The sequence below is a fragment of the Lonchura striata genome, chromosome 11 (assembly GCF_050655825.1).
Source record: "Lonchura striata isolate lonStrDom1 chromosome 11, ASM5065582v1, whole genome shotgun sequence".
In the NCBI taxonomy this organism is placed as follows: domain Eukaryota; kingdom Metazoa; phylum Chordata; class Aves; order Passeriformes; family Estrildidae; genus Lonchura; species Lonchura striata.
Window position 1 is genome coordinate 2,241,085 of NC_140713.1, and position 18,628 is coordinate 2,259,712.

Sequence of the window (18,628 nt, forward strand, 5' to 3'; positions counted from 1 at the left end):
TCCGTTGGCAGCCTGTTTTAATTTTTCACTTCAGGATGTCTTGAAAAGTTTTATATTCACTGAAACTATTCAGTGCTCTTCTGCAACAAAATCTCAGCTTTCCCTTTTGCATTTTTGTACCAATACGTCTGCAAACACACCAAGAAATTCCCAAAGTTGAGATGAAGAAGAACACTGTCAGTGCTGAGATGTACACATAGAAAAGGGAGAAATTTGAAGTAAGACTTAAGAGTATTGCAAATACAAATTCTGTGTCAATGGACTTTTGCTTGCACTGCTTTTTCCTAGAGTTCAACACTGCATTTATCCAGTGGTTACAATGACTAAAGGCAGGTACTGAACAAAAATTATTGGTAATTACAAAATGTTTTAGAGAAAATATTTGGGCCACAATTTATCTCCATGTCCAACTGATTACATAACCAATCAGAATTTACCAGACAGCCTATAATGCTTGTTGGAAGCATGGGACAAACAAAACAATGGAAAAAGTTGAAGATTCTGCTTTAGAACAGAAAATATTAGAGAATTAAAGAAAGAGAATTAGAAGACAAAGCAGCAGCAGATCAGAAAGAGACAGGCTGTATTTCAGAGGCACCAAAGGATAAGGTAGGGTTAAAGGGCTGAGTCTGAGCACATGCCTTGAAAATGCCCTGATTTTCAGGAGCAATAAATACCTATTGACATGTTCACATCCTGACATCACCTCCACTTTCCCGGCTGAAAGTCACCACTCTCACCACGGGGAATAAAACAAAGGATTTTAGGGATGTTGCATTTTAAAATCGTGGCCTAAAACCCAAGGGAAGAGCTGTATAATCACTGTGCAGCTGTGGGTCAGGAGGTCGGAGTTGGCGCGCGTGACTCCTCATATTTTACAGCAGTGATGTTCTGCACAAGGCTCTGGCAGGCACTCCTGCCTTGCCAGGGAAGAGGCTTCTCCATGGGCTGGCCTTTATCTGCAGCTTTCCCTCCTGCCATCCTCCTCAGCCCCTCTGCACCAGGATTGTGGGGACCCTTAGAGGAAATTGTTCTCTTGCACTGACCTTGCCCCGTCCGGATGCACTCAGCAAAAGGGGCAAGGAGCAAGGTTAGCAAGTAATTAATCATATTGATTATTTAAATCACAGGCAGGAATATCTGTGCACCAGCTGGAGTAGGAGAGTTTATCCAAAAACCATCACTGATGAATCTGTAACTTTGAAGTCAGTCACTGAAAGAATTGGCAATGAGTAATGTGAGCTGACAAGGAGAACACTTTCTGTCAACAAGTGATTTGCAAACAGGCTACAGATTTCATTAATTTGTTCATTATTTGTGATCCTTGAAGAATTGTGTTGTATAAGTAAGTTTCGGCTTACAATTAGGTGCTAAAAATGCCTTTTGTTTATTACATGTTACTGAAGTGATGTCTGGCTTTCTAATCAGCCTGAATTTTGAAAGGTCAATTGCCTCAAATTCAGCTTTCCAAAATGTTGGTTTTTGTGTTGATTGCAGAGTTTTTACAGAGACAAATACTTCTGAATGAGCTACTAAAAACATTTTTCTGAATAATAGATTGCTATATTATAATTCCTCTTTTTTAAAAAAATTACCATTTTCTGAATTTACTCAGTATGTAAAATGTCCAAGGTGAGATTTCTTTGGGATTTATCACTTTCCAAAGCAGTTGGAACTTGCAGCTTTGAAGGAATAGGCTCATTCTTCTCAAAAACTCTGACTTTTATTTATGTTGTTTCTACTTCTCCCTAAGATAGGAAACCATATTTCTTGTTTTAATAATAAAACATCATAAAATCAAATTCTAGAAAATTACTTTCACAATTTTTATGGGTTTACATCTATAATCTCAGTAGGGAGAAACAAAAAAACAATTCCTGAGTTTAGATCTGATGCCTGACAAAGTATTTTATTGTTCATAATGCTGAGTTAAATGATCCATGGTCACTGATGCACAAAATCCCCCCATTCCCAGTCTTTATGCAGCCTAAAAGGACTGTGCTATTATCAGACAGAGGTTTTTCTACCCTAAAAGAGACCAAGAGCCATGTCCATCACTCTGCAGTACAAGTTCATCCCAATAATCCCGCAGCAGCTCCTCCTTTCACTGCTGTAGAGGTTTCACAATGTGCACCATCAGAAAATTATCACTGAGTTTCCTCTCAGAATGCCAAAAACAAGCAAAAGTGCATGCACTGCTCTCCACTCCAAAAGTTTTGACTACTTCAGAGCACTCCTGGGCAGAATTAGTGCCAAAACCTACAAATAGTTGTCATGTCATCAGCAAACATCTACAGCTCTAGCTGGGCTGGAAGCTGCTACCAGGATTCAAACAAAGTTTAATAAAATTTCACCTAAAATAAGCTTTAAATAGAGAAAACTCTCTGCTATAGGAAAGGCAGGTCAGGAAAGGCAAATCAAGGCCTGGCATCTGTAGCCCTGTAAGACTCTGGTACTATTTACACCTTTTCTGATGCAAGGAATCTTTTGACTTTATCAAACACAGCCCGCCAAGTAGGGCCAACTTCAAGCAGAATGAAAAGTCTTTGCTGCTCTGAGCTTTCTGCATTTCCTGACAAGGGCAAACACAGGCTGAGCAAACTGCAAAGACCATCAAGGAGCAGGGCTGGGTTGTGTTCTCTTGTTTCTGCAGTGGTTTCTCTGCACATCACTCACCAGTTCAAAGCTTCTTTTCTCTGTGTGCTGTCAGTAGCAGGAAGAACAGCAAACCAGCTTATAGTCAAAACCCCTGCATCTGTGTGGATGATTGACCCTGCACAGGTGATCAGGGGATCTCCCTGACAGGTGCCTGCAGAGATGCGGAGTGGAGTAAGTACAGCTCTTTCAGAGCATATAGTTTAAAAATCTGCCTTCTGCATTTGAAACAAACTTCAGGGTCCATCCCCCTGCCATTTTCTGTGACCCGTGCCAACCCTCCCAGTGCTGTCTGCATTTCACCTGGCAGCTGGGCTTTCCCCACTGAGCCACCACCAGAGGCTGTGACACCATTCTGCACAGATGCAATTTGCAGATTCTCTCTTCACTTTTCACAAGTGGGGTGGAAGTGAGCCAGGACTTGCTGGTTTCCAGGCCGTGCACCACTTCAGGTCATGATCTGGGCCTCATAGAAGCCCTGTAACCATGACAAAGATCCAACTGCTCCCCATTGCCACAGTATTTTGAATATGTGCTATTTATATTTCGTAGGTCCTTTGCTGCATGATGGGAAAAAAGTTAAATTTCTCAGCTTGAAATCCTGCAAGAGGATGAATTTTCTTCATTGCTGTATAACAAAGACATGAGAGCTCGCAGCAATGATCATTACAACAAGGGTAAGGTGAGTGTTCCTTCTGCTTTCACACAGATATTTACAACAACAAACCTCTCCACATCCATGTTTTTCAAAAAACCAAAAAAATCCAGGTTGGATTTTGTGATGGACCTGAAGGGAAGTGAGACTGTGCTGAAGTTGGCAGAGGCCCTTCCACATGTTCACTGTACATACAATTCTCTCAACCACGTTGAAATGGAGAGATGTCCACACATCTGGAGGAGAAAAATGAGAGTAGCAGTAAAAGGAGCACCTCAGGAAAAGAAACTCAAGTAAATCTGAGCAGATTCTGCAGAGAGACTGATGTATTTGGGGAAGGTGGAAGATGGGTTGCAGCAGTATTGGGTAAGGGCCCAAGGGAGGGGAAGGCAACCTTTGTCGATTTGCCTATTTTTAGTTGTTGCTGAAAAAATATTATAGTTTCAATTTCACTGAAGTTTTTAAAATTAAATAATACGGGTTACATACCCTGATTATCTACCAGAACATCTCATAGCAGACAGAAAGAAAATGACCTCCTGGCCTTTGTCTGGCTGTAATGACTCCAGATCCCAAGAAATCCACTTGCAATTTTTGACAATGGGGGAAGTGGGGAAAAACGCCAACCCAAAACAAACACCAAAGACAGACAAAAGCAACCAAGCCCTTATTTTTAAGCACAAACAATGAACTCTAAAAGACTGCAATGATTCTTTTGGTCTGCCGTGCTATAAAAACCTGAGAATTTTGCTCACAGTTTATGATAACACAGTCAAGCCATTGGGTACTTATGTCTATTCAGTGCATAAAATGTCTTCTTTAAACATATCCCAAAACAAATCTCTTAACAGAGCACTTCTAAAATAAATATCCTGTTTCCCTGAATGCAGAGATTTCATTTCTGTAGTCTCATTGGCATATAATGGACATGGAGTTTATTATCCTCGACTCCAGTGCCCTCAGGGAATGCACCTTCCACATTGTTCTTAATCTGTTCCAAAAGAAATACAATTGCACTAGCTGTAAAGTACAGCATGATGTGACAACACCGAATGAAACCATAATTCTGTTTACTAGATATTATTTATGCTCTGGAAACATGAGGATTGTGATTTCTAGAGGGACTATGAGGATCACAAACCATGCATTTAACAGGACATTTTTATTACATTTTCTTTTACTAGTCTTTACCAAATCAAAGCTGCAGATAGGAAAACAAAATAATGTTTTTATGTCTTCTCTCAATACCAAATTTTATGATTAGATATTTACACTGTGAGAGATGTTGATACACACTTGGCCAATATATATGGTCAGAGCTACAGAAAATACGCTGTTATCCTCTGAAAGTATTACTGAAATGGCCCTGGGTTTGGGGAGTTTTTTGGTTTTGTTTTTGTTTTAGCACACAAAGAATGTGAACAATCCGATTTTGCCGTTAATGCTTAGAGCCTTCTTTTTTTTTTTTTATTTTTTATTTCAAGAATAGTGCTGTCTGATGCTCTGGGCAGAAAAATTATATTGGGCTGAAAACTCTGAAAGTGAGGAATATAGTTTTCACCTTATATTTGACAAAATTATAAGATTCTACTGTCTCTTGCTTAGATCTTGGATAAGTCCAGAATAGTGATGGGAGCACTGAGTGCTGGGTCCCAAGTCCTTTCAGCCTCAGTGGATATGGAATGAAAGGAGATTTTCAGGAGGGTGAAGCCAAGGCTGCAGCTCCAGCTGGAGGAGTGGATGCCCTGCCATGGACTGGACAACAAGGATCTCATTCCTTTGGGAGACAGAGGGGAGCAGGACTGGACCTGTGTCCCCTCTGAATGCCCGCTTACACTGACTTATGTGCCCATTGCAATTCCAATCTCTTCCTGGCACCTGGCAGGTTTTGTTGAAGAATTTATTTGTTGTATAATGAAGATGCATTTACTTCAACGACACATAATGCTTTGTTTTTCCTTTTTATTGTTCACTTGTCAAAAGAAGAGATATGGCAAAAATAAAATGACAAAATACCATGTAAGGTGTTGAAATAAATGGGATGTATAATACATCAGGTAATGGCAATTAATTCTATAGCTGATGTATATAATGTCAGTCATTCAAACACTCACAATTATCCATACTTAAAAGTATTGGCAATCATATAAACAGGCTTAATGAATTATAATAACAATGTGTTCTAACAACAAAAAAAGGTAAATAGCCAAACTGTGAACCTGTTTAAGGGAATAGGCTTCTGGGAGGTAAATTATTCCAGAGTCAGATAGACTTGAGTTAAAGTGACATGTTTTTCTGCAAGTTTTCATAATCCATTTGTAGCACAGTAACTGGAGAAGTTTTAATTGACTATTAAAACTAGTCAATAGTTTCCATAGCCTGTGCATTTTATTATTTCCAAGGTTCATCATCAAGGAGGTGGGGTTAGAAGGAAACTGCTTATTTAAGTCAGGCATTGCTCCTTTCCAAATATGTATGCAAATTTATGCACCAGGGAGCAAAACTGAGTGTCCAGTGCCAGGCTTTCAGTTTTGGCATCTCTATCTTCACTGCTCCTCTTTGAAAAAGTCATGTATAAAATATTAAATTCTCTGGGAACATCATTTTAATTACTCTTGAAAGACTTATCCAGCTGTTAAATGATCCAGGGTTAACTGAAGGGCTACTGCTATAAAACCATTTAAACACACCATGGTGATTTTATCAAATTTCACAGCTGCTCCTGCAGCAAATGCAGCTCCTCAGAACACAAGATTTCTAGTTAATCCACTAACTGTAATTTTGGAGAAAATTTGCATCAAAGGAGAAATTGCTGCACAGGAACTGCCTGCCTGGATTGGACCCACAGCCAGCCCAGTCCAAAAACCTGTCTCCAGGATGAGCCAGCACCAGATGTTCCCATGGAAAGAAATATAGAAATACATAATACACAAATATACTTCAGCCCACGAAAGGTCACTCTGCTTAATCACTAAGACATGCAGACTTTCCTTTTCTCCAGTGTGATTTTATTAGTGTCACATCATGCGCAAACCTTGTTACTCGTAGAGAAATAACCATACCTTGAACCCAGGTTTCTTGGCTCAGACAGTGACAGAATCCACAGTTTGACAACACGGTTTAAGACATATCCCCTTTATTCATTCAAGATTTTTGATATTTCCATTCTACTGCACTTTTATCGGGTGATAATTTCTCTGTCCCCTTGATTATTTTACAGGCTTTTTTCTCTGTTATTTCTCATCCTTGTAGAGGGAGCAGGCTCAGTGCCCTCGGCTGCTCTCCAGGTGAGAGGCCCCAGCTGGCCCTGACACCCAGAACTCCAGCTGGGAAAAACCAGAACCCCACCTCCACCAAGGAGGCAGCAGAGACTGGGGCTCTTCATTTTCATGTGGGATCCCCAGTGCAGCTAAAGCCCTGCTGAGCTGCACACATCAAATGCTGTGTTTGGGTTTGTGTTAGGGAAGAACCAAGGCAGAACATGGATATTCCAGCCAGATCCGTGTCCTGTGATCCTGGCCTTTGTCCTGCTCTAGGGTGGTCTGGCTCAGCTCATTGTGCACTTGGCTGAGGCAGCCTGATACCATGGTGTAGGCCTGTATCCATGAGACATAACAATAATAATAATAATAATCATAATTTCAGCTCTACCAGTGCAGTGTTCTGGCCATAAAGAAGGCAGTTGGGCTAAAGCTTACAAGAGCTTTATTTCCCTAATCTGCTGTCAGACCATGTGCCAGGAAGGAAGGACTCAGGATGGATCCTGCTGATGAATTACCTTGGTCAGACAGAGGCAAAGCTTTTTCATTTTTCCTCTCACCTATCTGATAACTGTGTGGGCTTCATCCTCAGCTCTGCCTTATCCCACAAAGGGCCCTGTTCACAGTGTACAAATGATCCCCCACAGAAAACCAAACCAAGGTGCAGGTAAACCTTAGGATTGCCAATCATTAAACTTCAATCCAATGCCAAATTCAGCTCCTGTTGGATGACTGATGTATTTAAAATAAAACAATAAAAAACACTGTGTCCACATCTGTCAGCTCTCCGAGCTTGCAGAACCGGCAGGAATTAGCAGTGAACATGGGCCATGGGGTGTGTATTTCCCAGCCCTATATCTCACCCCAACTATAAAAAGCTCCCCCACAGGTCTCACCCCCTCACTGAAAGAGCAAACAAAGCATCAGGCCATATTAACCCTGTTCCCAGCTCCACAAACCCACAGAATACAGCAATGAATTGAGCTTGCACACCCTCGATGCTTTTAAAGATTAATTGTAACTCCCATCTAACTTCCAGTCCACTGAATGCTCATCCTCTAGCTCTCTGGAAAGCAATAGGATTCAACAATCAGTGGGGCTCCAGGGACAGGTAACACAAAGCAAAGCCATAAATTTCAAGGTATTTCAAATAATTTGAAATAATCCCACTTAAAACTATACATGAAAGCTCCCTCTGAGTTAGAAATGTCTCTGAAACACAACTTGGAGCATCAATTTTCCTTCATATATGTGCTTCAGGAAGTCAGGCTGCATTTGGAGACATAAAAATTACAAACTTCCTTTTTTTTTTTTTTATTTATGGCACTTAATAGGATTTTCCTTCATAATATGGCTGTGAAGCTGAAAACGATTTGTATTCCAGCAGCTGTATGAGCTTCCTCACATAAATTAAATCTACAAAAGTCACCTAAACCATGAAGATTCCTGTAGCATGATCCTATGTTGGGTAAAGGACAGCTTGTCTTCCTCTCGTTATCTTCCTAGATCACGATGAGCCATTAGAGAGTTCTTTGTTCTAACTTAAGCCGACTATTTTTTGGCCACAAACAAATCTAAAGTGCAAACACAGCTCGGGCTGGCTAGCAGCCACATTTGTGTTACAAATGCCTTCTGAAAGAGAGCATCAGGCTCTGTTTTTTCCCCTCTTTTTGGGCAGCAGTGAGCCCAGGGCAAGCGAGGGGCTGTGCAGATGGGCAGGGATGAAGCAGCACCTCCACAGAGCTGCTTGTGCTGACTGCTCAGACCCCCTCTAAGCAAGGGACTTCTGAGGAGCAGAGTAATCACTTGGGTGACTGGGATTCTCCTTGCCTGGACCTCCCCCATGTTCTGCTGGATAAGCCTCTCCTCTCCAGACAAGCTGGAACCTGAAAGGTCACAGCTGCACTCCTGAGAGAAGAGTACAGTGTCAAACCCTTCTGTCCAAATATTCTACAAACTGGATGTTTCAGAGTCCTGAGCTGTCAGTGTTTTATTCTGCTTGCTCCAAACTGTTGAATATTTCTTCTAATCGTGCCTGATAATGCCAAAAGCCACAGTGACAAAAAATACATTTTGAACAAAGGCTAGATAACATGAATGCTTTCACTTTGCAGATGGCACTCAGAACTCGGCAGATGGCAAAAGAAATCCCACAGGATGTTCTTTTCTCCCCCCACATATATATATTTGAGAGCATGTGTGTGCACAAAACAGCAGTGTCCTGAGGAGATACTTCTGTGAAAGCCTTTGGAGTCTCTCCCCTCTGAACAATATCTCAATGCCCAGTTTTACAACAGGAGAGATCCAGCCAGGGCAGGGTACCAGAGAGAGACTCAGGAAGCACCTGTGTGTTCACAGCTTGCCACTCACCTGTGGTATGCCTTTGGACAGGCAAGTTTGTTCCTTTTTCTTCCAATGCCACACTCAGTCCTTTATTTCAATTCTAGATCCTTAGGGTGGAGATTCTTCCAGTCTCTGGCTGTTAAGACTTGTACCATGTTGGTGCTCTTCTGTATCTTTTTTTTTCCCAGGAAGTGTTAGAGACACTGCACTCTGTAGCATTTTCTGCATTTCACAGAGCTGAGCATAAAGCTGTCCATGAAATTGAGATGTACCTGATGGAGGGGCAAAGACAGGCAAGGATAAACCACAGAGAATCTACAATTCTCCTTCTGCATCAGGTCCTTGATAAAGGCAGGGATAAATCTTTCTGGCAGAGAGCTGTGTGAACAGGCACCACTGCTTCCAGTCCCCTTGGCCATGGGGCAACTCCTGTGTGGGATCACTTTGCAATTACACCTGCAATTTTTACTATAAGGAGTCCCTCTAATGCAAATGCATCCCAAAACTCTACATGGACTCTGCAGTTATGCCCAAATCTCACCCATGGTAGAAATGTCCCTTGTGTTGGAAGCACCAAGCTCAGAGGTCACAGCAGCAGCAGGGCAAGGCACTCCATGCTCACCTGAGGCTGCAGGTGGCATTTCCAGTAGGCAGCACTGCAAAATCCAGGGCAGCATTTAGTTCGGGTATTTTCCAAATCTGAAGCCCGGCCTGGAGTTTTCAGGCAGCCTCTTACTCCTGGAAGAAAGCAGCACACCATTGCATGTCACACTATTGCTGAGTATTTGCACAGCCCCAGCATGCCCTGAGCCACCAGGCACACCCTCCAGAGCACCACATTCCCTGGCCTTTGCTCTCCTGGAACAAACTGGCTCGTCTGAATGTGTGCTTATGATCACTCAGACAGCCCTCATCCCTACAGCCCTGCAATTCCTCACAAACAGAAAGCACTGGCAGCAAATGCCTCTCCCCACCTCACCTTCAGAGGGGTGGAGCTGCCTTTCATTGCTTCCATTTCTCAGCCTCTGATGGAAGCAGTTTCTCTGATAATCTGTGCTCATCTCTGGAGGAGGGAGTTTTCCGTGCACATGGAAAGGGCTGTGAAACTTCCCCCTCTGCAAACAGAACTCATTGCTCTGGGCAGGGAGCTCAGGTGTGGCACCAAACCTGCATGGACTGGTCAAACACAGGACACAGCAGGGTGCTAGTATTTTAAAAATTACATTCAAATCTGAGGTTGGTGACAGAGTCTGAAAGGATGACAACGAGGGGGGCAGAGTAAAAAGTTTGACTGTTCTCAGATTACTGAATCACTGAACAGATGGACTGGTTCCATACAAACCTTCTACAGCCCTTCCAAAACAAGGAGTACCAGACATATGCACAGACAATTTTACACACAAAAGTGTGCTCAGCTACCCTCACAATTTTGGCAACCTGGAGATAAATCTGTTGTTCTAGCCAAGAGAAAAGTGCCTTTTTTTTTTTTTTTTTTTTTTTTTGTTCTCTTACTTTCATGGCAACCTGGGTGTCTGCAGCAGGGATGATCAGGTGGAAGAAAGTTGTTCTGTATTTGCATGACAGTGAGCACAGTATGGTACAGGCAGGGAAGACATTGCCCAGCACCTCCCATCATCTACCCCTCCAACTCAGGGAGAAGCTTGGAGTGGTCACACCCAGAGCCCTTCACTCCAAAGTACCCTGGAGCCTGTTTGCAGCACTGTTCACTAGGTCTAAAAACAGCTCTGCAGAAGCACAAGGTGCATGAAATAGAGCAAGTCCAGCAGTGGGAGCCAGGACTACCTGGAAGAGGCAGACAATCAACCCTGAAATTGAAGATTACTTCCTGGGGAAGAATATTTAGGAATGGCCTGGCTTTGAGTCTGTACTTTGCCATCCTCACCATTTCAGTGGCAACCTCACAGCTGTGCCTTCTTCCAGCAAGCACTGGCTGCTCTTTCCCACTCAAAGATCTCTATCAGTCATAAACATTTAGCCATTGGGTGAATTTTTAAAGTGTGGGGAACTCTAACAGCTGTGATGTTTGATTGATTAGTTCCACAAGAAATCACACATGTAAAATGTATACCTCCCAATTGCTCTGTGGTCCATGGACCCATGCTGGAGAGCTGGGTGAGCAGTCCTGGTCTGCCCAGGACCTTCTAGGAATGGAACTCAGGCCATTTGTCCCAGAGCCTGGAGAACACGAGCAGGACATGTGCTGGTGTCAGCCTGAGGCAGCCAGCATGAGGAAGATGCTGTAGCAAGGAGACAAGAGGGAACAAGGAGGAGGAGAACATGCTGGACATACAAGACTCTCACTGCTGCTCAGACCAGCAGCCAAAAGATGGAAGCAAAATAAAATTGGAGGCCCCACTGGAAATGGAAGAAATAAACACTGAGCATTTCTTAACTACAAACCAGATTGTTTGGATAAAGGAGGCCTTCAGACTCTATGGGAAACTCCATTGCTGGTACTTCCTATATTTTGAGGATGGGAGCTCATACAAGCTTGTAAGGCTTTTGTGATACAATTATTGTTGATGTGGGGTGATTACAGATGTAAAAGCTGTCTGAGGTATCTGAATTTTGAAGTGAATTTGAAACTACTCCAAGCTCAGATCCAGAGGATTTATTTGGGCTCATTTCCAGTTAAAACACATAGCTGAGCTCACGTGATTCCATGGAATAAGGCAGTTTCTAATCAAATAACTGCAGTATTAGCCTTAGATAGCTTCATGTTTCTGTCAGAAGCCTTATTATTTTTCCTTATTATTTTTCCTGCCTCAAAGGAAACAACCAGAGCTGCTGTGGCTGCCTCTAAGGCTGGTGAACAAGATCCATTAAACCTTTGTTTAGAACAGCTACACTGGCTCAAACACTTTGTTTCAGGAAGAATCTTGCTCAAGTAAGAGGCTTATATCTCAGAAAAATATCTTTCAGTACTCTACATTAATTAAAGATAAGGTGATATCATTACAGAGATAGACATTGTTATATCCCCTCTAATGTTATCAAGGCTGTTTTTATGTCTGCAGATGAACACTTCCAGACAAAGATATTTTTGAAATCCTCCCATTGTGTTTGAAAGCATCTACTAAATGGAATTACAAAGTTTCACTGGGTAGCATATTTTTGGTGTGATCCACAGCCCACTGAAGTCAAGAGGAATGCATGTAAAATTCTGGTTAACTGTCTCTACTCTGAAAATTTGGGTTTTTCAGCAAGTGCATTTATCATATTTAATATATACTGAGTTTCTCTTATTTTGTTGGCTGTTAAATAAATGTTCAAAGGAGACATTTTCAAGAATCTACCTGGATTAAGTTTGACAAGAAGCACTCACTGGAGCAAGGGAGAGAGAAAAGGCTGGGAAGGTTTTAGTGACAGCCAAAATTTCCAACTTTTCAATGCTGAAAGAACTGAGAACATAGGATGCATTTTTTTCTTCAGCACCAAAAAAATGTCATTGCTTTAGATTTGAACCAGTAACTACAGCTGGCACCAGTATCTAACATTGCTTGAAATGAGAACTTTACACATGATAGCAATGATTTACTTAATTTTATGGGGAACACAAGGAAAGGAGCGTTTAAAGCAGGTGAGAAGGGACTCTTGATGTTGGCTTTGCTGAACTCCTGGGAAAATATTTTTCATTATTTGAAACCTAACACAAAACCACTCCCAACACCTGACTCCTGCCCGTGTGTGCCCTGCAGCATCTGCTGAGGGGACACGGGGAAGCTGCCACCAGGAAACCTCAGAACAGAGCAGTGGCTGCCCCCCAAAATGGGGAGCTGATCCCTGTCAAGAGATGGGACTGTTGAACAGAAACCAGTGGTGAAAACCAGATGGTGTTGTGTCAAACTTTGTGTGTTTAAAAATAAATTCAGCTTTGCTTTCATATTTTCCAGTGCTGTTCTAACACAGAGGAGCTCTAAGTCCCTGGCTCACAGCATGGAGGAATCCCCACATGTGTCTGCATTCAGGTAAAGAAGATTCAGAGCTGTGCTGGAGTTGTTCCCTAAGCATAGACCCAGAGCAGTAACAAGTGATTAAGCCCCTTTCTCTCTCAAAACTCAAACCCTGCACTTTTCCTCACAGTTCAGACAGATTGTAAGGTGGTGCCTAATGGACCTCTGGGGTTTTATTCCTCCTTCCTTGTTAAGGGAAGCAGCTCCCATCAACTCTCTGCTTCTGGGGCTTAAGGGAAATCCAAACTAAAAGGCACTGCCTGATTTCCAGATTTAACTCCTGAGCATCTTTTCATATGGAAAATTCCAATCATAAGCTTGAGTTGGTTCATGCCAGTCCCAGTTCACAGTGAGGTTGGATAAAACCCCACAGCAATTTTCGTGGAGATAAGGTACCATGGTTGCCATGGCATTTCCCCAGACCAATGGCTCTCAGAATGCCTTGAGTGAAGGCCCCTGTACAGGGTAATGACAACCAGGCTTCACTGAGGTCTCTGGAAACCCTTGGAGAGGCACAGAGATGTCCCTGCCAGGAGCTGTGCTGCCCTCAGGTGAAAACTAATCACTGAGCTATTCCAATATACAAAACTGCTTCTTGCTCTGTTTTCAGAAATACATGGCTGCTATCAGGCATCAGTTCACGAACTGATTTCCAAACTGATTCTGCTTAAGATTTGCTGCAGTTTCCCAGCTAGCACAAGTTAGATAAGATACTAATGAACTTCAAACTATGTACATGATGGGAAAGGTCAGACCATGGCAAAAGTGCTGCTGGACCCAGCCAGAGTTCTGCTGCATGCCTGGTGGGGAAAGAATTCAAGGCTAGCATTTAAAATGCAAGGTCAAAAGCAGCTAAAATTTTGGAACTGGGCAGATTCCTGAGGTTTCCATGCTCTGTGATGCAGACAGGCATTGAGGGCTTTTTCCAACATCTGAACACCAAAGTGCCAAAATGGAACACTCCGGCACTCCTAAAATTCCCCAGGCGCCCCTCGTCCTACCTGCACCCCACAAATCTGGCTTTAATGGATTGCACCACCCTGTGAACAAAAGGAGCCCTGAGAAAGCTTAGCAACCTGATTATCTCCAAAGAATTTTTATGCTACAGAACAATAAAAAGACATTAACATCAGTTTGTGTGTTCACCTGTGCTGTAAGTGCAAGTGGAGGATCCTTGCAACTTGGAATACCACCCTGAAACCTCCTTAGGGAGATAAAATTAAAAGAAAGTCTAGAAAGCTACTTTAAAGTTGATGAAAGAAACACAGATTATGTTTCAGTGACCTTCTTGAGATGTATTCCTTACTCTGAGTCATTTGTACATGTTTGCATCCACAAAGAACCTGGAAAGGAAATTATTCTGTGCACAAAGGCCAAAAGCTGACACTGTTCACCTACAGAGCTGGTGAGTTCTTGTTTGTGTTCTCAATCTCTTTCTAAGATTTTTAAAAACTGAAATGTCAGAGAGGTTAAAACTATTTTTTAAAGCAATAAGTTCTTCACGATCTCCTTGAAAATCAAAAGAAAATTGTTACAAGTGTTATGTTTTTTATATTGAACTATGAAAAAAAACTGTAGAAGTGCTTTTTGCAAAATTTGGGTCTGGCTTATGGGAAGATTTTTCTCTTGCCATATCAGCTGTATCAGTTTCAGGGCCACACTCAGGGTCAGCAAAGGATTAATGACCAAGAGTGCCTCCTATCAGCATTCCCTGCTTACCTTTCCCTCTGAAAAGAGCTGCAGCCAAACACTGCATCTTTCATCAGGATAATTCAACTCATACTAACAAAGGAGAAGGGAGAGACAAGGCTGAGGTCTCCAGCTCCAGGGAAGCTTGAGAGGACTCTTTTTCTGTGGCCAACCCTCTATGGCATCCTTGCCCAAAATCTTTTTAACTGTGTGTAATGAGGGGAGACCAATGCAGGCATTGGAATCTAAACTGGGGCAAAATAAATTCAGAATTACAGAAAATGGGTCCTGATCATCTCCTCCCTTCAGTCTCTGGGAGCTTTGGGAAGGAAGCTTCTCATTCCCTACAATCAGGCCCTGCTCCCTGAGCTGCTTTCCTACCTCCAAGCCAAAATATTCCTGCTGTACCCAGGTCAGTGTTATGGATGGATAATGAGATGATTGGCTCTTGCAATTAAGGAATAACTATTGTACAAATATTAAGAAAAGCTTTAGTGATGTATAGTTATGTATGGTAGTTTAGATGTCCTCTGTTCTCCCCATAGTCCCCTTCCCCCCACTCTGTATTGTTACCATCAGACAGCCTGGGTTCTGTAGGACAGGTAGAAAGAAGGTGAGCGCACGTGCCCTGTCCATGGGGCACTTGGGAATGGAAAACTTGTTGCTCAGAGGGTGTGGCATGGCAATACCCAATCTCCAAGTTGCAGGAAAGCAATCTCCACTGATAAATGGCAAAGAAGAGCTGACTGACACACTTTGGGAGGGACCAGGTTGGCTGATGCAACCCCCCAGGGGTATAAGAGAATGAGCATCCATCTCGAAGATGAACCGACCACGTGGTGCCCATGAGGGCAGTTCCCAGCGCTGCAAATTTTTCCTTATGTAGTCCTTTTGTTGTATTTTTGTTAAAATTTCATAAACTTTTTACATTTTGAAAGTCACCACTTGTTTTTCACATCAGGGATGTCTACAGGAGATGGTGGGAGCCTGCCCCAACCCCACGAGTGCTCCCCTGAGCTCTCAGAGCTTTGGCCCCTGCCCTTGCCACCTTTCCAGTGCCAGGAGCAATTCCCAAATCTCAGCCCTGCTGGGCTCCACTGCCACTCTCTAACTTCAGAAAGTTTCCTTGGGTGTTTTGAGAGGCTCCTCTGCAGCAAACGCCTCAGACACAGCAACGCTGGTTTGGTGACAAGTGACTTCTGAAAATAGTACATTTATTCAATGAGCTTAAGCACAGCAGACCCAGTTGTTGACGCTCCTCATGAAAATATTGATTCTAAGCTCCCTAGCTTAGAATGTTTTGATCCACATTCTGGGCCTATTGATCTACCTTTGATACTTCAATCAAACTGCTGTTTATATCAACTGCAAATTCATCTGATCTCTCCAAAATAATTAGATTAATCACAGGAGGATCTACAAAATCCCTGCTTTGATTGATTATGTCTTCATGCTCTCCTGGGGAAAACAGGTAAATTTTAAAATGTGAAAAAGACAGTTGTTAGCCTTTTCATTCTGGCATCTTTGAAATATTTTTAGTCTCACTTTTCCTTTTATGATATCAGGCTTTTACAAGATTGCAGGCTCACAGCATGCTTAGTTATGATTTTTTCAGTGGCTGACATTTTGCAATGCATAATGATTTAGCCAATATGAGCAGAACTATCATTATGCAATTTATTGTTCCCCGAAGTATTATTTGTTGTAGAGACTATTAAGCTTAGGATGTACATGTTACAGAATTTTTATTAGAATTGTTTTAAATTCCAAGGAAATGAATCCCTCCCTTCACACCTCCTGCTCTAAGATTTCCATTTTGCAAAGTAAAGAAAAAGTGTTCAAGCACAAAAGTGGTGGGGGTAGTAGGGACTGAAATCATCAGCACTTTTCTTTGCATAAAAAACAAATGGTGACACTGGGATTTTATTTTTAAGAGCAAAATTTTTCTTTGATTTGCACCACAGAAACACCAGTGATGCCAATGGGATTTGTGTGTGAGTCCTGAGCCCAGCTGAAAAAAAAGAATGGTGGCTGAAATGCCTCTGTTCAAAAATGCATATTTTATTGGGTGAATGAATTGCTCAAGGGAAAAAAAAAAAGGCACTAGAATTTTTTTTTTCCATTCTGGAAACAATGACTTTGTACAATAATCCTATTGTTCAGTCATCACTACAGCCTCTAGTGGAACCATGCCCAGAAGGATGAAACATTTTGTGCTAAACCTTTTCCAGGGGCCTTCTACATTAATCAATAGTTTTGATTACCCAATCCTATGATTATTCCATTTTTTGGAACAAACCATTAGGGTTATTAATTACACCGAGGCAGCTGTTTATCTTCCAGGAGAACAGAAGAGCTGATGCTGCCCCTGGCAGGAGCTGTTCAATGCGCTGCTGAACCCGGCTCAGCCCTGTCCTCCCTCCCTCGCTGCTGTCAGAGGATGAGAGGTCAGACCTGGAGATCCAAGTGCTCTGCTGAAGGTCACTTCTGGGAACCTGTTCCTCAGTTTGGGAAGGAGCTGGAGGCAGGGGAGGGAAAACAAGGCTTGTGTGATGCTGAAAGTGAGCTGGGCCAAGGGCACATTAAAAATCAGGGAACGGATGCCAAAGGAGGGATGGATGTAACTGGAGAGAAGGAGGGAAAAAAATGCATGGAGAAGAAACATTGTTAATTTGGGGGGGGGGGGTTGTTTGGCTTTCCATGCATGCATAATGAGGGGTAATTAGCTCTGCCTGCACAGTGAATTTCTGCATCCCAATCAGCAAACAAGAAAATCCTGGAACTGCTCTTCAGTGAGAGGAGAGCGACACCCCAGAGCTGAGTGCGATTGGGATGGACCGAGAGAAATCCTTGTCTGTGCAAGACGATGCTGGAGAGCTGACAGAGGAAGCACAAGTGCTGTAAGGACATACTTAATGATTCTTCAGGATGGCAAGAGAACAAAGGACAGGGTGGTTTTCAGGCATTTCCTTTCCACATGGAAGCAGCCCTGTATTTATGGAGACAGTCACTCCCCTGAAAGGACTACCTTCTCTTACCTTGCTAATTATGAAAGGTTCTGGTGATTTTTTTTTTTAGATAAGAAAACAGAGTCTGTTTCCTTTGCTCAGAGCAGGAATCACTGTCTGCTTGTGTAACGCAGAAGGTCCCAGTGTGGAGGGTGTGGGAGCCCCCGGCTCCCAGCGCTGCTGTGCTGTGCCCAGGGGACAGCACGGCCCCTGCAGGGACATCTCCTGCCTGGAAATGGCACAGGCAGCTCAGCACAGAGCCTCAGGGCCTGCTCAGGGTGCTCCAGGAGCATGGACTGGGCACGTGTGAGATCCAGCATTGCTGGGGAGCAGGAGGAGGAATAATCCCACACATCTGCCTGACAGAGCTGCCGCACCTCAGCCCATTGAGGCACTCTGTGTCACCTGAATGTCACACAGAGCAACGGCCTGCTTCTATTGCTATGGCAAGCATAAATATTCCACCTCCATCCCTTTGAAAAGAGTTCCTTTTTTCCCTCTTCCAGGGATTAATTTCTTTTTCTCTGTGCCATTCACTGGATCGTGTCCTGCCTTTCTTCTCCAAGTGATTTGGCAGCAATGCTTCAACCACTGGTTTCAAAAAGCCAGGCTATTTCTTTATTCTGAGTCTCCACAGTACACAGCATGACAGAGGCCCTTTACATCCTTCTAAATATTAATAAAAAAAGAACAGTATGGAACTTCACTTGGGTTTGGGAAAAGCTGCATTGTGCAAGATGCTAAAACCAAAGTCGTTTGTTCATTTCTGTCTGAAAGAGTTTGAGGGTTTTATGGCTCAAGAACTGAGGATAAATTTACAGTCTCATTTTCCAAAATGAACACAGAAAAATGAAAATCAATTAAGAGAATTTTCGCAGCTTTCTTGGATTCACATCTCTAAGGTTTTATACCAGCTTTTCCCTGCAATGTTTAAATTCAAAGATTCACATTGTATGTAAGTCAGAAGAAATCTCAAGGATATATACTGATTTTTATAGAGAATTAAGGGTAAACCACTTTTTCTCTTGCTATACCAAAATGAAT

The 18,628-nt window shown here is 42.7% G+C and overlaps 1 long non-coding RNA gene across 1 annotated transcript; it reads right to left on the reverse strand.

The window, feature by feature from the left end:
* Positions 1 to 1,891: 1,891 nt before the first annotated feature.
* Positions 1,892 to 9,683, reverse strand: LOC146766339 (uncharacterized). The gene is made up of 3 exons (XR_014957780.1): positions 9,455 to 9,683; positions 8,941 to 9,185; positions 1,892 to 3,546 (listed from the first exon to the last, which is right to left on the reverse strand). It is a non-coding gene; the product is annotated as an uncharacterized LOC146766339 (long non-coding RNA).
* Between the last annotated feature and the right edge of the window lie 8,945 nt (positions 9,684 to 18,628).